Source organism: Podarcis melisellensis (genome assembly GCF_964234715.1).
Source record: "Podarcis melisellensis genome assembly, chromosome: 4".
NCBI classification, from domain to species: Eukaryota; Metazoa; Chordata; class Lepidosauria; order Squamata; family Lacertidae; genus Podarcis; species Podarcis melisellensis.
Genome location: NC_138531.1, coordinates 2,790,012 through 2,809,789, shown reverse-complemented (window position 1 = coordinate 2,809,789; position 19,778 = coordinate 2,790,012). Strand labels below are relative to the sequence as shown.

The 19,778-nt window shown below is 46.1% G+C and overlaps 2 long non-coding RNA genes across 2 annotated transcripts in view; both read right to left on the bottom strand.

The window, feature by feature from the left end:
* Nucleotides 1–19,778, bottom strand: part of LOC309367750 — a 214,206-nt gene that overhangs the window by 78,176 nt on the left and 116,252 nt on the right. The gene's annotated exons all lie outside the window — the stretch shown is intronic.
* On the bottom strand, nt 5,599–6,164 carry LOC309368231. Its single transcript, XR_014167657.1, has 2 exons — nt 5,834–6,164; nt 5,599–5,675 (listed from the first exon to the last, which is right to left on the bottom strand). It is a non-coding gene; the product is annotated as an uncharacterized lncRNA (long non-coding RNA).

Below are 19,778 nucleotides of genomic sequence, written 5' to 3'. Positions count from 1 at the left end.
CAACCCTGTTCAGGGAAATCTTAAATGTATGACCATTTAATGTATTTTAAATCTTTGTTGGAAGCCGCCCAGAGTGGCTGGGGAGGCCCAGCCAGATGGGCGGGGTACAAATAATAAATTATTATTATTATTATTATTATTATTATTATTATTATTATTCCTGCCAGCTGTGGGAGGTGGATGCAGCCGCCCCTTTTCTGCCTCCCTCTCTTCCCAGCGCTCTGTTCTCTCTTCCCCCCTGGATGCCTCTTCCTTCTCTGCAGGCTGCCAGCAGGCAGATGGCTCAGGCCAGATGTAGTAATGCTCGCCCCCAACCTCTTGCCCCTCCCTTCTCCGGTCTCTGCTCTCCGGCCAGACCAGGGCGCCCCGGACAGGGTTGGCGGACGAAATTACTTCTTTAGCAAAACAAGACAAACAAAACCCGGTAGGGCTGCCACCACTCCCTATGTTCCAGGGGACCCAAGATCACATCCCAGGGAGAAGGTTGTGACCCGTTAGCTTGGCCGTTCCCCTACTCCACAAGCTGCATCCACAGTCTTGCAGGCAGAAATTCTACGGTAGAGCGTAACCCAGCGTAAGGCAAGGACTTAGCTATTCCCTTTGGAAAGGCACACAACTAAAACAGTTTCATCTTTAAAATGTTTATTTTAAAATAACATAAGAAACATGCTAAAATAGCAGGCACATCTTTTGGAACGTTACAGGTAAGAAAACAAGAAAGCTACTAGGCTTACTAAGATCACATACTTACAACTCTAACACAAAGATAGGACAGTTGAAGTTCTTTCAAAACTCTGCAAGTAGACGACGAGTGAAGATTTCCATCTCAAAGGATGAGTAGCGGCCTATTAAGCTGGAACAATAGAGCCTGGCATCTTTGCAATTTGCAGAGCAAAGCAGAGAGCAAAGAGCAAGACAATTGCTTGATCTTTTATCCACAATTCGCAACCTGCGTCGTAACTTTCAAGCCAATCATAAGACTCAAATTATTTTTGAATGCGCCAATGATCGGCTTGCTGGTCAATCAATTTACCTCTTGACAGCTGGGCCAATTTAGGATTTAAACTTTAAATCAAAGGGTTTCCTCCCTTCCGCCAGAGACACATTCCCAGGCAATTCAAGGGCAGATAACAACGCTGGGGAGGAAGATGTTTACACCATCGAATTCAGGTGCTAGTTCTTTCATTAATCAAGACATCCTGGGTTCTAATAAACCTTTCAGCTGAGGAGTCAGTTGTCTGGAGCTTTAAAGATACACAACTCCTTTCCCAGGGTCCCTGTGGCTGATGAAACTCCCACAAGGCCTCACTCTCTTTTGCTTGGCCAAAGAATAATTTTCTAAATATTACTAACTTTACTACACCAGAGGTCTGACCTGATCCCCTGCAGAGAGCTTTTTAAAATTAAGCAGAGGGCCACCAATTGCTCTCTTGTAATGTTAACAATACTTAACACTTACATGGTGAAGTTGTAGGACATGAGCTAAAGCAACACAGGCACAGCCTACAAAGGATTCCTGACATCCATCATATGGAGGAGGAGGCCAACAGAGGAACATGGGCAGTGAGCACAATACTTCCCATTCCCTCTCACATGCTCTCATGTGCCCTGTGTTCCTACCCATGTGCACCTTTCTGCAGGGGGAATGAAAAACAGGTGCTGAACCCACAGTGGCTCCTGGGAACTGAGGCTCAGCCCTCAAAGAGCTATAATTCCCAGCACCCAACTACAGGTGTAGTGGTGAAGAGCGGTAGACTCGTAATCTGGGCAACCGGGTTCGATTCCTCGCTCCTTCACATGCAGCTGCTGGGTGACCTTGGGCCAGTCACACTTCTCTGAAGTCTCTCAGCCCCACTCGCCTCACAGAGTGTTTGTTGTGGGGGAGGAAGGGAAAGGAGACTGTTAGCCGCTTTGAGACTCCTTAGGTTAGTGATAAAGCGGGATATCAACTCCAAACTCTTCAAACCACAATTCCATAATAGATCCAAACTTGAACAACTGTGGTCAGTGAAAGCACACCAGGATTAGGCCATGGTTTCAGATGCCAGCACATTCCCAAGACATTGTTTAAACAAAGCGTGTTCTCCCTAACAGAGAGCACGTGTTGCGGTTGGGGGAACAAGCCACCCTACAGTGACTAGGCAAATTTGGTAAGGAACCCAAGCCTTTAAGTGGTTAACATTGGGTTGCTGGGGAGCTTTGATTGTTGCCAATTTGGAGGAGGGGTCAGAGTCTTTAAATACAGGGGCCAGACGTTGGACGTCCTCTTGGCCGTTTTGCACCGGATCACATGGAGCACTTGGACAATCTTCTCATTGTCTGGTTACATTTCTTTATTTCTTTATTTCCCCTTTCTTTTTATCCTCTCTAGTCCCTTAAATAATTTAATTCCCCCCTTTTCCAGTTCGATTTCCCACCCCACCCCTTTCCCTGCCCTGTGGGAAGATTCTCCCTGTATCCTTGCCATTCCCAATAGGGAAAGAGCCCCCGTTAGGGGCTTTCTTTTGCAAAAGGTTTCCCCCATTTCTCTCGTTGAAATTGTGGGGCTAGTCAGGGCTGTTCCCAGCTTAGCTGGAATCACTTTCGTTTATAGTATCCCCATAGGTTGGCTTTATTTGAGTGTGTGCAGCGCTGTTGGCCAATTTTTAAGCTAGCCTTGGGTGGGAGCACTAATTTGGCTTCCTTTAATATTGCTATGAGACTAAGATTCTCAAGAGCAGAAACAGGGAGGCCTATTCGACCTGCACATTAACTTCCAAGCCTAAGTCTGCTACAGGTAGCAGTTAATTGTTAAGTCTCTGACACGTGACTCATTCTCGCTATAGGAATGTATCTGCTTGCAGGCCCAGTTGCTCCTAATGTATATCTGAGGCAGACGGCCCCAGGGGCTCTCTGTGCCTCCAAGGACTATGAGCACTCTGCTTATGCTCTTGAACTATGCCATTTCTGAACAAGTTTATTTTCCTTAAGTTTGTTTTGCCCTGATAGTGGCAACTGCCATTTTAGAGACGAGCCATTGTGGCTTAGTGGCTAAAGTGTAAGACTAGGACCTGGGAGACAGGGTTCATATCCCCCTCTTAGCCATTGTTATAACAAAACAAAACTAACTGCTCCTTTTGGACTATTCTGTTGCTGGGTAGTTCTGCCCATTTGTGATAAAAGAACTTTGGGTTTCTTGAAGGGGTGCTTCCCTCTAAAAGGGCAAGCAGGGGTACCTGGACAAGCTGTGGGCTACCTCAACTCTGCTATTTCACTGGAAACATTTATGCCTGGCCTAGCAGGTGATCCTAGGGCTTTGCCCTAGAATTCGATGGCCTGGAAGCGTTTCCGGCCTGAATAGTGTCCCCATGTGGTCCATGAAGCATTGGTTTCACTGGGTCAGCGCATAGTGCCAGTAATGCCTAGGTTGCAGGATTGGTCCCTGTATGGGACAGCTGCATGCTCCCCCATTGCTCTACCTGGACACTTAGGTCCTTTTGGTGGTTACCTCACTGTGAGGGATGTAACGGGCGCCACGTTTGCAATATGCAAGTGGGAGAAAGCAACTTTGCGTGCCTGCATTGCAGTTTGCTCTGTGCGTTGCATGGCATGGCGCTGCATGGGCTGCAATTGTATTGCATTGCATTGCGTGAGAGATTTGCAGTTGCAATGCACGGAGGGTGTGTGCAGTGCACGGAGGGTGTGTGTGTATTGCACGGAGTGTGTTGTTGCATTGCATGGAAGGTGCGGTTGCATTGCACAGTGTGTGTGTGCATTGCACGGAATGTGTGTGCATTGCACAGAGTGTGTAGTTGCATTGCACAGAGTGTGTTTTTTGCATTGCACAGAGTGTGTAGTTGCATTGCACAGAGCGTGTGCATTGCATTGTAGGGAGTGTGTAGTTGCATTGCACAGAGCGTGTGCATTGCATTGTAGGGAGTGTGTAGTTGCATTGCACAGAGCGTGTGCATTGCATTGTAGGGAGTGTGTAGTTGCATTGCACAGAGCGTGTGCATTGCATTGTAGGGAGTGTGTAGTTGCATTGCACGGAATGTGTAGTTGCATTGCATGGAGGGTTTGTGTGTGCATTGCACGGAATGTGTGTGCATTGCACAGAGCGTGTGCATTGCATTGTAGGGAGTGTGTAGTTGCATTGCACGGAATGTGTAGTTGCATTGCATGGAGGGTTTGTGTGTGCATTGCACGGAGTGTGTAGTTGCATTGCACAGAGTGTGTGTCGGAAAAGGAAGCTGGCTCGGCAGCAGCTTTGTCAGGCCTTCTTTAGGGGTTCTGGCCAGCGTCGGCCCTGTAAATTTACATATCACGATGGCAGCACAAGATGCCCCCTGCCAAAGTGGGGGCTGGAAGCTGGCAAGCAATAGCTCAATACCTTTTGCCCATATTCCCATTTTATTTAGGGATCCAGTTGGATATCGTTGCTCAAACAAACCACTTGCCTATGGAGAAGCTGTCTGCCTTGAAGGAAGTTATTTTGTAATACTTCCTCTGTAGCAAGTGATGCTTCATCAGATCCGATCTTGCTGGGTCACTTAATTAATCTTCCCACTAGGCCAGGCTGCCTGCGGCCTGAGGTCCCCTTACCTTTGTGTACGCCTACCAAGTGTGGTGAAGGCAGATATCAAGCGATGGTAGCAATTCCTGAATGTATGCAATAGTAGTTCGCCATGGCAGGATACTTTGAACCCGCTCAAGGATTTTCAGGTTCATGCTGGTGCTGCTGGATCTTTGCCCTTTGGTTTTATTTCAAGGGCTGATGGTGTGCAAAGCTATGGCCGCAAGCCCGGTGTGGTGAGGCAATCATGTGACATAACTTTTCTTGAGTTTTTCCCCATTGTAGTAGCAGTTCACATGTGGCCGGAGGAGTTCAGTGACCATCGGATCTGCTTTTGGTCTGATAACCAGGTAGTGGTGAGCGCCTTGGCAAAACAGTCCTCACGCTCCAGCAGATTCTCCACCCCTCCGCTCACGTTTTCGAGCTGCGCCGCTTAAGGTTTAATATTGTGCTCTACTCTCCAAATTACAGGATCCTCTAATGATGTTGCTGACACTATCCCATTTTCAGATGAAGCGCTTCAGATCCTGGGCTTCAGACTTACCGTATTTTTCGCTCTATAACACGCACCTGACCATAGGGACACGCACATCGTTTTTAGAGGAGGAAAACAAGGGAAAAAACATTCTGAATGAAACAGTGGATGTATCATTTTTGTGCTTCATGCTGTGGCCACAGACATGTGATCTGACGGTGAATTTGGGGTGACCCAATGCAAAAATCCTGAGAATCCCTGTGGATCCATGCTTTGTAACCACGTTTTTGCACCATTGCAGCCCCAGGCAACAGTGGGTGTGTGATTTTTGGGGGGCAGGCTGTAGCCATGGACATGCTATGTGATCTGATGGTGAATTTGGGGTGACCCAATGCAAAGATCCTGAGGATCCATGTAGATCCATGCTTTTTAACCACTTTTTTGCACCATTGCAGCCCCAGGCAACAGTGGGTGTGTGATTTTTGGGGGGCAGGCTGTAGCCATGGACATGCTATGTGATCTGATGGTGAATTTGGGGTGACCCAATGCAAAGATCCTGAGGATCCATGTAGATCCATGCTTTTTAACCACTTTTTTGCACCATTGCAGCCCCAGGCAACAGTGGGTGTGTGATTTTTGGGGGGCAGGCTGTAGCCATGGACATGCTATGTGATCTGATGGTGAATTTGGGGTGATCCAATGCAAAGATCCTGTGTATCCATGCTTTTTAACCACTTTTTTGCACCATTGCAGCCCCAGACAACAGTGGGTGCGTGATTTTTGGGGGGCAGGCTGTAGCCATGGACATGCTATGTGATCTGATGGTGAATTTGGGGTGACCCAATGCAAAGATCCTGAGGATCCATGTGAATCCATGCTTTTTAACCACATTTTTGCACCATTGCAGCCCCAGGCAACAGTGGGTGCGTGATTTTTGGGGGGCAGGCTGTAGCCATGGACATGCTGTGTGATTTGTTGGTGAATTTGGGGTGACCCAATGCAAAGATCCTGAGGATCCATGTGGATCCATGCTTTTTAACCACATTTTAAGTGGGGAGGGAAGGAAAAACACAGAACGGACAAGGAGCACGAGAGGGGTGTGCAGAGAAGCAGCTGGCTAAGAATGCAGGAGAGGGGTATAACGGCAGGGAGGAAAGGAAGGCAAAGGTTTTCCCTTACCTACCCACCCAAGCCAGCCAGCTCGCAAGCTCTCTCTCTCTCTCTCTCCCTCCTGCATGTTTTCAGCAGCACCCTGCTTTCCCCTCTCCTTGCCTGGAGGGGAGGGGCTTTCCCTGCTCTTTGTTCCGTTTGAGCAAACACAGCAAGGAAACAGAGGAGGGTGGGCTGTAAGACCCTGAGGCAGAATGCAGGAAAGCAGCCGCTTCCTCTTTTCAGGTTTCCCTTCTCCGACGCGCGGTTTGATTTTTGCCTCATTTTTCGGCTCCAGGGACCACACATTCGCTCTATAACACACACAGACATTTCCCCTTCCCTTTTAGAAGAAAAAATCTGCGTGTTATAGAGGGAAAAATACGGTAGCTGTTGCCAGACTTTTCCAGACCACCTGTGGCATTTTGACAACAATTAGTAATTACAGAGAGCAGCAGCTTCCAATTCCCCTTCTGCTTTTACCTCTTATGGGAAGGCCTGGATGGATTTCTTAGCCTTAAGCTGGCAGTCCAGTCCTCGGCCATTCAGATGAATTGGCCCCCATCCTCTGAGCAGATCCTGCAGTATTTGGTCCACCTGCTGCAGATTGGGCGTGCTGTTATAACTATCAGAATTCAGTCCGCTGCAATGTCTGTTATACTGAAGCTTTAATTTTCAGAGACCCTTGTATAAAGTTTGTAGTGCGCAGGGCCTTGGAAGGTTGGAATAGGCTCCAACCTCATAGGACAGCGGGCAGGAATTTGGTCTATTTTCACCTATGCAGTATCTGCAACAAGTTAAAACTTATCTGCTGGTAAAAGATCAAGGCGAGACTCCTTTCAGTAGTCCATTGCATTTTCGCACTGAGGGTTGGGAAAATGGTTGTTGGTGCCAGCACGGGGCTGAGAGTCTGGAGGCTTATTGCTTCAGGACTTTTCCTTATCCTTTGGAGCTTGTCTTTAGAGTCGGGAACTCAAAAACAGACTTAGAGGGCAGGAGTGCCACAATCAGGCTTCCCGCCACAGGTGAGGAGGGCCCTTGCCCGGTTATGGATAACAGAATATTTGGTTACAGATAGGTAGCCGTGTTGGTCTGCCATAGTCAAAACAAAACAAAAAATTTCTTCCAGTAGCACCTTAAAGACCAACTAAGTTAGTTCTTGGTATGAGCTTTCGTGTGCATGCACACTTCTTCAGATACACTGAAACAGAAGTTTCCAGACCCTTTTCATTCCCTGGGGGCTGGCCCGCTCCTAGTGCATGAAAATGGGTTCCCGTTAGCCAGTCATCAATGTGCTTACGTCGTGCACCAGTTATTACGGCCTGCGGCTTGCTTACCGCTGAACACACCTCATTCCTTACGATTAGGTGCTGCTGCAAAGGCTGCACACTGGGGGCCTGTCAGTAGACAGGATTGTGAATACGGGTCATTGGAAGTCTGATGCTGACAAGGGTTATATCAAGAAGTGTCAAATGATGTCTGTGCTGATGCTTGTCTGTTATTTCCTTTTTTCATAGGAGCAGCTGTGCACATTTGGGTCACAGCATCGTACACTAGGCTGGCAAGCATGTTGACGAGTTTGGACTGGGGCGCCATCTCAGTCTTCCTGCCCATGTGAACATTTACTGGATGTCCAGATGGGGAATGCTTTGGGAGGAGATCCTTCCTTTGGTGTGGTTGAGTGTGACCTGTGCAGGTCCTCCCGCAGTGCTGGTGGTACAGCTGGGCGAGAATGATTTGCCGTCTTCCTCCAGCATATGTTTGCATTCCTGCATGCAAGAGGGCTTGGACTGAGTTGATGGCAGCTCTCCCTGGACTCAAAATAATTTAAGGCATTGGTTCAAGGTGGTCTGGAGGGGGGGTTGGAGCACCTGTCCCCTCCAATGCGCAAAGATATTCCATTAAGGGAATCCAAGGATTCACCATGCTTTTGTTGTCCCCTTTCGAGGGGTAGGGCCACGCAAGAGTCCCTGGGAGCATTTGGGGGTGAGCTTGAGTGCTCCCCCACGTTGTTTATTTGTACTGACGATATGGTGGGGCCCAGTCGTCAGTTCTGCCCTGCTAAGGTCAGGTGCAGCTAGTCGGGAACCAATGCCTAGACAAACTACCACCGAGAAGGCCGGAAAGCGTGTTAATAAGGCAGTGGAAATAAAATACAGGTTGTTGGAAATCGAATGCATTCAAAGGTTATGTTCGTTAACATTATTGGTGTCTTACAGTTGTTGCTTGTTTTATCTTAGGTTTAGCAGCTGTCCACATTTGGATGGTGGGGCACAGCATCATGCATTGGGCTGGCATCAGTGCACGGCAGTCCGGATTGGGACCGGGTCTCGGCCTTCCTCCACATGTGCAGTTGCCTTGGCTGTCCAGATGGGGAATGCGCCGGCCAGAATTCCTGCCACTGATTCGGAGGCAGGTGCTGCTGGAAGGGCCGCCCACTGCTGTTGGGGTGCAGCTGGGTGAGAACGACCTGGTTTCCATGGACTGTTTTTTCACTACGTGCTGCAATTTTGGGTGACCTGGAGGAGCTGCGGGCAGTGGTGCCGACAGCAAAAATATTTTGGTCAAAGCTTGCAACGACGTGTTTGGAAGGGTAGTCGTTGCCCAGCTGCCACTGAAAGGGCCAGGAAGCGCATCAATTCTGCTGTGTCTAAAAAGATTTTTGAGCTGGGTGGAGATGTGATTTCCCATCCTGAGATTCTTTTTCAGGCTGCATCCTTTTTCAGAGCTGATGGTGTGCATCTTTCTGCCTCAGGGAATGAGGCTTGGCTGGGTGCAGTGGTGGCTAAGCTGAGGGCTTGGTTGGGTCTGTGAGTGGTTTGGCGGTGAGCTGAGGGCTCCATGGCGGTTAGGCATTGGTTAAATTGGTGCTTGGAGGGGTAAGTGCCTATCCCTCCAAATGATGCGGAAAGGGAATTCCGTTAAAGGAATCCAGGGGCTTGCCATTCTTTTCGTCCTTGTCCCCGGAGTCAGACTTGGGCCATGCAACCCCACAGGAACATGAGGGTGAGAAGTGAGGGTCTGATTCCCAGCTTCATTTCTCACCCAATACTTTTTTCCCACGCTGGCTTCCGTTGGTGTCCAGAAGGGCCAGCTCTGTCCTTGAGGGCAAGGACAGATAGTCATAACCAATGCCTAAGCAACCACTCACATTTTTTGTTTTTGAATAAAGTTGTGGCCAAAATTATGCCAAAAACCTTAAACAAAAATTGATGTGTGAAGTGTGAATTTTTTGGGGGGTGGCATTGTGGGACTCAACACGCAAAACAATTTCCTGAGTTTGGCTGTCAGAGAGAACTATGCTTCATTTAAGGGCTCTTCCACATATCAATGCACACAATTTCCCCCCTTCTGTTTATGCATTGTTTGTGCACGGCAGCTTCTGTGGAACCAGACCAGGGATGTTTGTTAACTGATCTCACATTCTGTTGCAACAGGACCACATGCCCTGCTAATTTGTTTATTGGATCTGTTGTCCTTTTGCTCATATTGAAAGCGCATGTGATCTGCTTGCTTCTGTCTCTCCCCCACCCCTGCCACCACACATATTTTGGGGCATCATTAGATTGCTACAACTACCATGCCCTGCCCTCAGTTGTACCATGCAAGGGGTTTACTCTGAGTACATTCATAGATGGGAGGATCTGAGGGGTGGAGTGTCTCTTTCACAAGTGGTGGACCATCCTGAGATCTTCAGATGAAGGGCAGTATATGAATTTAAATAAATAAAATAAAAATAAAGGAAAATCCAGCTTGTGTTTCTTACAAACTAACACAACTAAGAACATGGAGGACTGCGTTATTTCTGCAATTTCCTTTGAGGCACATTGGCCTTGATGGGGGGGGGGCAGCAAGGTTTGTAGGAGAAAGAGGTGGCAAATGATGTCTGATGTTGTTCTGGTGCAAAGCCAAGAGCAAGGAAGGGAAAGGAAAGGAAATGATCCAATCCAGCTTTCGCTCCCTTGCTAAAGCTGAACTCCAAGCCCCACTTGCATGGAACCAGGGCTTTTTCTCCACCAGAATTCTTCAGAACTCAGTTCCAGCCCCTCTCAGGTGGGTGCCATTGTCATTCTAAGAGAACAAGGGAGGTGTTCTTGGGGAGTTCTGGCACCTCTTTTTCTAGAAAAATAGCACTGGGCAGAAGGAAGCCCTGCTGAACTCAATTTCAGCATCAGCTTTGTCTGGCACCTGACTCCCTCAGCTCTAGCAGGTAGCGTGAAGAGGTATGCTTTCTTCCTTTTTAGATGGCAGTGTCTTGGAGGAGACGACATTTGTGTTGTCCAGCTCATGTGCTGCTGTCTCCTACTCAGAATAAGCCTTGTCTTGGGTTTCCCTTGCTTGCACCCCTCTTGGATGTGGGTGCCCAGGCTGCTGGGGAATGTGAAGACTCCCGACACTCCTACTCAAAAGTAAGCTGCATTGAGTGCAAATAATTCCACAGCCCACGAGGGTGCATGGAGTCTGAGAGCACCAGAAATGAGCAGCGGAAGAAGCTATTGGACAATGAGGCAGAGAAGTGTGGAGCAGAAGCCTGGGAAGCAGGAGACAAGGCAAGAACCATAATATTCCAAATAGAGGTTAAAGGGGGAGCACCCTACCACCGTATCAGAAAACCTTTTCGTACTACCACTTAGGCCAAAAGCTCATTTAGCTTCAAGAGTTGTGTATTATGTGCTCCACAGGCAAAATGTCATGTGTCCCCTCGCTCAAAAATGCAAGAGCATTTCAGGTGGTACAGATGGGCCCTAACATTACAAACAGAAGCCATTAATCTCTTCCTCTAGGACAATGAAAAGTATTAGAAAGGAAAGAGGAGGGCATGGACCTGCTGCTTACCATAGCTGACTTATAGCAGGAAACCAGGATTGCTTGTTTATGTGTAAACTCAACCTGAGCCTGAGTCTGAGTGAAATAGGCCTCTCTAAGGGGGACGTCAAGCACCACACAGCCTCTTGGTCTAACAGTATTTCATGTCATTTGATACCAGAGACTTAACACCTAACCAATTGTTGCACTTAACAACAAAAGGGGTATTTTTTTTATTCCAGCTCATGTTTAACATTTGCAAATTGCTTCCCTCACTGCTATATTTATGGCTGATTTCACTTTCTGAGCTTCTTAGACTCAGTGGATTTTCTAAGCGACAGGCTATATTTCATATCTAATCTTTCATCTTTCCACTCCCGTTGCTGTAAACTGGATCAGTTCATATCGTTGCCATAACCTTCCTGTTGATTGGATGATAGAGCTGACAAGAAGAACTTTAGGGAACAAAAGGAATGTTACATTCATTTGCCATTACACAATACTGTAAAATTAAAAATGAAGAAGAATTAACATGTTGTCCCTTTCTGAAAATGCATGCTGAAAACAATTAAAGTGGTTTTCAGTGTTCTGCTTCTCAGCCTAATTTGGACAACTTATTATACATTACATTTATACCCTACCTTTCCTTCCTCATCCCCATTTCCGCTTCGCAACACCCCTGTGAGGTAGGCCAGGTAAAGAGACATTGCCTGCAGTGAGTTTCATGGCTGAGTGGGGCTTTGAAACCTGTTCTCCCAGGTCCTAGCCCAGCGTTCTAACCACTGTTCTAACCAGCGTTCTAACCAAATATGGGTTGCCATATTTTGAAGAACAAAAAAGAGAACACATTTGCCAACCTGCTTTTAACTATGGATCACTAGGACGACTCAACCTATGAAAAAGAGGATACAGTGGTGCCCCGCAAGACGAATGCCTCGCAAGACGAAAAACCCGCAAGACGAAAGGGTGTTTCATTTTTTGCGACGCTTCGCTAGACGATTTTCCCTATGGGCTTGCTTCGCAAGACGAAAGCTCATAGGGAAATCTCCAGGGACCTCTTTTAAATGCTGGCGGTGGGGAGCAAAGCCTTCCCCCCCCCTCCGGACTTCAGAAGAGGTCCAGGAAGGCTGGCGGGGGCGAAAGGCTTTGCTCCCCACCACCAGCATTTTAAAAGCGGTCCGGGATAGCAGGGAAGCACTTCCCGCTATCCTGGACGGCTTTTGAAGGCAGGCGGGTGGGGGGAGCAAAGACTTTTGCCCCCCGCCAGCCTTCAGAAGAGGTCCAGGACCTCTTCTGAAGGTGGGCGGGGGGCAAAAGTCTTTGTCCCCCCTGCCTGCCTTCCCGGGGGCTTTTAAATAGCCCCGGGACAGCGGAGAATTCCTTCGCTGTCCCAGGGTTTTTAAAATGCTGGCGGGCGGCATTTTAAAATCCTTCGCTGCCGCCCGCCAGCATTTTAAAATCGCCCCGGGACAGCGGAAAAGTCTCCGCTGTCCCGGGGGCTTTTAAAATGCTGGGGGACGGCAGCGAAGCGTTCGCTGCCGCCCGCCAGCATTTTAAGATCCCCCGGGACAGCGGAAAAGTCTCCGCTCTCCCGGGAAGGCAGGCGGGGGGGGGGAGCAAAGACTTTCGCCCCCCGCCAGCCTTCAGAAGAGGTCGGGGGCGGTTTCCATAGGAACGCATTAATTGATTTTTAATGCATTCCTATGGGAAACCGTGCTTCGCAAGACGAAAAACTCGCAAGACGAAAAGACTTGCGGAACGAATTAATTTCATCTTGTGAGGCACCACTGTATATGGCAACCCTACTTTTGCAGCTCAGGTTATTGCATGTCTACCTGGAAACAAATTATTTCCAGATGGGTGGCAATATTAGTCAGCTGCAACAAAAGCAAAGCATTGTGGCGTCTGATTTTAACATCATCATCTTTACTATTACTGTTTATTAAATTTCTATAGGACCCTCATCCAAAGATCTCAGGGCAGTTCACAGCATGATATCATTCAGACAACACCCATATTTCAGGGTCTAACATCAAGGGTTTATTAACCAGTTCATTTTTGACAGTGACTGTGATATCTGCTATTGTCTGGAGGCAATGCTGTTCTGCAAACAGGTCAGTCTCTATGAAAAAATAACAGACACAAATCTGGCATCTGAAGGATAATATGCACAAAGCCATATGGGAAGATATTTCAGCCACCCAGAACACTCTGCAGAGGACCTTCAAGTTCCCATTCTTGAACAAAGGAACTGCAAATGGAGATTCCAGAGTGAAACCACGGGAAGCTCAGTTCTCTCGGAGCCTGGATTGAGATGATGACTGTATAATCACACCACAAGTGCTAATTTACCCATCAATGCCAGGATGTCTGTGTTACCATCAACCCTGTTTTATGAATGATCACTGTCCTTATTTTAAATACATGTCTTATCTTTTGCATTACAGCCAAATCCCAAATTTCCTTATCTAAGTCTAGAAAGAAACAGTGCAGTATTATGCATATTTACTCAGGGGTAAGCTTGCAGCTTACAGTTTGCATACCTAAAAATAATGAGGAATGAATGCCTTCCCCACGAAAGTGTTGCTCCTGAAGTCTTTGCTATGAATAAATGCATTTGGCTTGTGTTGGTGTGGAAGGGGAGCAGAGAACTTGGCAAGAGAATCTCTCTCAGAGGAGGGCACAGAAAGGGAATGAAAATATTTGAGTCCATCTCTGGAATGTGATATAGTATTCTGAAGGACACAGCAAGTTCTTCTCCGACCACCAGGGCCCCCCCCCCTGCATTGTGCTTTGCCTGCACAATGACCCTGCGAGGTAAAGCACGATTTTATGATCCCTGTTGAGCAACTGAAAACCTAAGGAGAACAAGTACAGGTCAAAATATATTAGAGTTTATGGATTAGAGCCAACTAAGTCCTACTCAGAGTAGACCCATTGAGATTAATGTATGCATTGGTCATGGTGATTAATTACAATGAGTCTACTCTGAGCAGGACTAAGGTGATATACCACTGTATTACTAAGAAAGAGATCACAGAATGTCTGTGCACTTGGGGGGGCTGTGCAGTGAGAGCGGAAATTCAGTGGAGAAATTTGAAAAGTCCTGGGAAAGGGAAGAAAGGGGTACTTCCTTAACTAATATGCATTGGGTCTTGTTATTTAGGGGCAGTGGGGTAACAAAGATTTTGGCTATCATAAATCAGGATAGCATTTTATCTATTTGTTTTGATTACCTACTTGGCTTGGTTGACTTTATGCAGATTTTTAAAATGAAATTGTTACTATTATTATGGGTTCAATACAGAGGTTATTTGTGTGTTTTTTAAAAAATCAACATGGAGGCAAAAATAAGGCAAACTTGCCTACTAGCAGAGCTTTGTCAGTAGTGATCCTTCAGCTCCTTCAGCCGTGTAAGAATGCCATCCCTTATCCACTTCCATGGGAGTAAGCCCCATTGAATTCAACTGTACATCTGCATAGGATTGCACATTAAGGTTCCTTTAATCAGGTGACAGCCCTGCTACAAATCATTGCCCATGAACTATCATTAATGCCAACCACCATCTGTCATGTATTAAATATTTTAGAATTAAATATAATTGGCTGTCAAATATGGCTGGTTACCAAATATTATGTATGTATATTCAGCAAATATTTGAGCATTCAGAGGATGCTTAGAGAACATCTGGCATCAAAATTTGCAGAGAATAATTTCTAAGGAATGATTGGAAGAAATTCATTTCTTCGAGTAATCAAGGGATAGGAAGTCATGTTGTATACCCTACATATATGTGTTAATCGAACCCATGACATTGAAAAAAACATGCCATTTTTACTGAGGCTATAAGCTATAAGGTGAAGGGTGGTTTTCTTCATTATGATGGTACATATGTTGTTTACCTGTAAAACTTATAAAGTGATCTGAAAATAATTCACACATTAAAGACAGGCTTATTCAGAGCTTTGAATGGATTCTAGACTTGATGCTTTCACCCTTCTGATTCCCCACTCATTTATTACATGTACATATCTTGCCTTTCCTCCAAGGAGCTTAAGGTGGCATATATGGTTCTGCTGCTCTCCATCTTATCCTCCCAGAAACCTTGTGAGGTGGGTTGGGCTGAGAGACAGTGATGGGCTGCATGAACGGAGTGGGAATTTAAACCTTGTTCTCCCAGGTCCTAGTCTTACACTCCAACTGCTCACCACACAGGCACTCTTGCCAGACAAACAGAAGAAATAGAAATCTGACTTCTAATAGGAATGCCACCATTCAAAAATGCCAATGGGTAATTTCAGTCCAGGACTTTGATTATCTGACACAGAAAACTGGCAAACATGGTTTACCGGTGAGCATTCCAAACTTGATAGGGCAGCTGAATGTCAGGAATAGTTCGGTTCTTCCTGTAAAGAAAGGTGAATTACAGCATGGAAGGAGGAAATATGAATTGTAAATTTTAGTGGTTTCCCAAGAGGAAGGCTATGTCCAAAACATGTCTCAAAATAACATTTCTTGGCAGAAAGTTGCCGGTGTCACAGATTTTGTGTGGAGGAAAAATAAGAAAGCCCAAAAGTTGAATCCCTAGGGTGTTATTCTTTTTTATTATTTTTTGCTGCAATAGGCTTCAGCAATAATGCACAGACAGCTCTCAAGAGTTTGAAACATCACCATGGCTGCCATTACAGCTCTAAGGGCCCCCCATTTTATTCCCGACTGTACAGATATCTCCTTAATTTTGCATCTTTACTAGAGTAGCAAATATGAGGCATGCAATTACAGTAGCATCATGCTATTTTTTTAAAAGAGCAGGTGATTTGATATAAATTAACTGACCCAATTAGAATAGTAGAGGGGAAGAAATTTATTACATTCACATTCTACTTTATTTGAAGGTGGAGGAACAAGGTGGCAGACATGGTTCTCTCTGACCAGATTTAACCTTACAACAACCCTGTGAGCTCGGCTGGGCTGACTGATAGGGCTGACCCTGCTCTGCTAGGTCTCTCTGCAGCAGTCCACACCGGGTCATACAAGAAAGTATATATGATACAAGATAGATATCAGGTATACAGAAATGAACAGAATGCATCAGATTTCATCCAGAGGGGAAAGAACTAGATTGTGTGAGGTTCTCAGTGAGGTTGGCATATACATTTTGGGTACATAATTGTGTAGTATTGGGAAATCAAGCAGACAGCCATGTTCCACACATGCCCATCTTGCAATATGCTCAACAAGAGATCTGCTTTTCATGTATGTTATTGGAGGCATAGCATTGTATCCAACTGTGTTGCTCTGCTGACTATGTTTGCCAGAGGAATAAGATGGGAAGCAATTTTCAGTGATTCCTCCTTCCCCCTGAAGCATCCTAAATCTTCCCCAGATGGTATTCATCTGGAGCAGAGTGTCTAGGGGCTGCAGAAGGAGAGGGAATAGCAAAAAATGGCTTCCTTCCCTCCTTTTCCACTGATGGAAGCCTTCCTGTTAGCTGACCTATAGACATGAACCAGAAGGCAGAAGGCCAGGGCCAGCCCAGGACCTCTTGGTACTAGATGCAAAGCAGAAAATGCTGCCCCTGCTGTATGCCCACCTGCCTCCCCCCCTCTGCTTAGCACCCCCCATCTGCCCAGCCCTTGCATGCCCACTGGAGCAGAGTAAAAAGAGCCTGGAGAGGAGTGGGTGGCAGTGGGCACATGGTGCAGCGGAGGAGGGGGAGGCAGCAAGCAGCCCACTCCTTCAAGGCCAGACATGTGGACTCTCCTAGCTGTCCGGAGGCTGCTGCCCGGAGGCAAAGGTCTCAACTCCTCTCACTGCCAGGCTGGCGCTGCAGAAGGCAAAGGTCTAGAACTCATCTTTGTATATTAAATAAATATAGTGCTTATGAAAACCTGCACAGCTTGTGTCTAAGATTTGAGAAGTAGATGAATAACTTTCCAATTTCATACAAAAAATATGGTTCTACCACACACCAAATACATATCTTCTCTTCCCAGACTTGTTTTAGTAATATTTATTACAATGCTTTACAAAGACCTGCTCATAGGTTATCACACTGATGTGTGAACCACCTTTTTATGGGTTCTTCCCATTGCATTCTATTAAGACAGATTGGAGCTGAGCAGCATTTTTGTAAGAAGAATTCACACCACCTGCTCCACCTGCGAGGTCTCCTTAAATAAGGAGCACGGATGGGGCTCGCTGCTATGTCTCCATTCGTTGGTGCTTTCGGCCCTAACCGAAAGGTTGGTTAGTGCTGATATTTAGTCTGCTTTTGCACTATGGATTTAGCCTCTAGTTGGGACTATCGACCATGAGCTTGAGTCTGTTGTCAAGATTTAGCCCCGTGAGTCAAAAAAGTCAAGCTCTAGCTCAAAGGTGTCATGACCAATGCCGACTCTAATGCATACCATCTGCCCCAGAGCACCAAAGAATGTATTTTTAAGCTTATTTCTATATGGCATATTGTATATTTCCATGCACTGCTCTGGTTCACCAGAAGCGGCTTAGTCATGCTGGCCACATGACCCAGAAGCTGTCTGCGGAGAAATGCCGGTTCCCTCGGCCAGTAAAGCAAGATGAGCGCTGCAACTCCAGAGTCATCTGCAACTGGACCTAACGGTCAGGGGTCCCTTTAACTTTATATTTTATAATATGGTATGCAGTTGTTTTGAGGCTGTTAAAATTCCCTCCACAAAATAAAACAATATTGCTTTGCCATCTCCCTCTCTGAATTTGATATTCTACACTTTTATTTACCATCCTTCCCCCATGCCCCTGTGCCTCCACCAGCCACCAGATCCTTTCTTTGCCTGCAGGGCACAGACATGGAAACAAACAACTTTCCCCATTCTGCAACTTAGACCTTTCTTGTTTGATGGGCTTGCCTAAAGTACACACCTCAGCCAGCTTCATTAATGTGTGACCCCAACATTTTGGATCTCCTCCATGCCAATGCCAAAATTTTGTGCCATTTTCTGCCACAGACCTGCATTTTGTGTTGCCCCTCAACCTGAGTAACTGACACAGCAAGGTTATGTTCAAAATTCCTACCTTGTCCAATTGACTCCAAACTGGTGCAAAAGTTTTATGCTAGTTTTGTGCCATTTTGTGCCACAGACCCCCACCTCAGCCGCTGCCCCTAGCCCATCCCTCACAGCCCAGAGACTTAACCTTTTGATAGCCATTGAATTTTGCCTGAGTTACAATAATTTCAGTAAAAATAAATTATTGTCAAAAATTATATATTTGGCTGGTGACTGCAAGTTTTCTCAAGGTATTTAATTTTACCATAAAATTAAATTAGTATTTTTAATCAAATTAGGATTTTAAACAAATAGCATACTTGGGCTAAACAAGCAGAGTTGGGAGCTTAAGGTCAAGGACTGAGAATAAGGAAGAGAACTTTGGGCTGAAATATTATTAACAGATTGGTTGCTTGCAAGCTCTTGAACGTAAGGCAGGAGATCTGTTTGTGCAAAGGGGTGTGAGCTCCATCAAAACTTGCTCTTCTGCTCGCTTTTAACAAACGCAATCTCCATCCCCAAAAATGAGTGACTAAAGGTTGTCAGCCTGAGGGCCCTCTTGACAGGCAACTTTCCTAGGATTACCTGCCAGCAGTGGTTGTGGCTAATGTGTACATTCATGCACAAGCGCAGAGAGAGACCTTGCCACAGATGCATCCCGTTTGCCACACTTGAAGGATGATGCCTCTATGGCAAGATAGAGAGCTTCAGGCCCAGAGGGCAAGCATGGCCCTCCAAGTCTTTGGGTCTGGCCCTTGAGACTTTCCCCGGGTCATACCGCTCACCAACTTTTAAAAACTTCCTTAAGTACTTTGATTTGCTGGGCTGAAATGTGGCCTTGAATTCTAATACTGCATCTTGTTTCCCTGGATGGAGAAGTGTGTGTGTGTGTGTGTGTGTGTGTGTAGAAATCAGCCTACTACAGAAAGCTATAAATATATACTAGCTGACACACTCACATCTCACATATTAAGGAACGCTCCAGTTGGAGAACAGCCTCTGTGAAATATGTCATGGACTTTGAAGATGCTTGAACTCAGGACGAAAGGGAGAAACGTGCTGAGAGGAAGGCACATTTGGCAACTCCTGCCCGGGAACCAATATCCCCACTGTGGAAGGGCATGTGGGTCCAGAATTGGCCTCCACAGTCACTTACGTACTCATTGTTAAAACACCAGTGGGTTGCAATATCTGGAACATGGACCTTTCTTCAGAAATGCCTGGTTCTCCGGCCCAAAGATGTGCTTTATACAGTCTCTTGCTGCCTGCTTTGCTCTCCTTAAAGAACCACAGTTACAGCATTATTCCTGCCAGTGGAGAAACACTCAGAAGGATCCCCAGGCAATTACAGGGATTATAATGGCTTATGTGATGAAAAACATGGTGCCGGACACTGGGATCAGTTACAAATTTCCCAGCTTAACTGTCCAAGCTCTAAAAATATGGCCTATAATATTTTATAGAATGAAGGAAAAGAAAACTCAATTTTCTCATTTCATGTTCCTATTCTGTGGTCTCTCTCCGTACTGGTAACTTATAAATTAAGAAGTTACTCTGGAAACATCAGGTAATTTTCTTTAGCTCCAAAGGGGTGTCATTTTATTTTTTGTTAAATAAATATACTTTTGGATGGGATCATTTTGGTTTGTGGGAGCAGATTGTAGAATACTTAATAACACACACAACACATACACACACATATACTGAATTTTCAAAAGAAAATCCCAAAAAATGCAGTCTTCCTGCTAGAGAATACAGCAAAATAAGTGT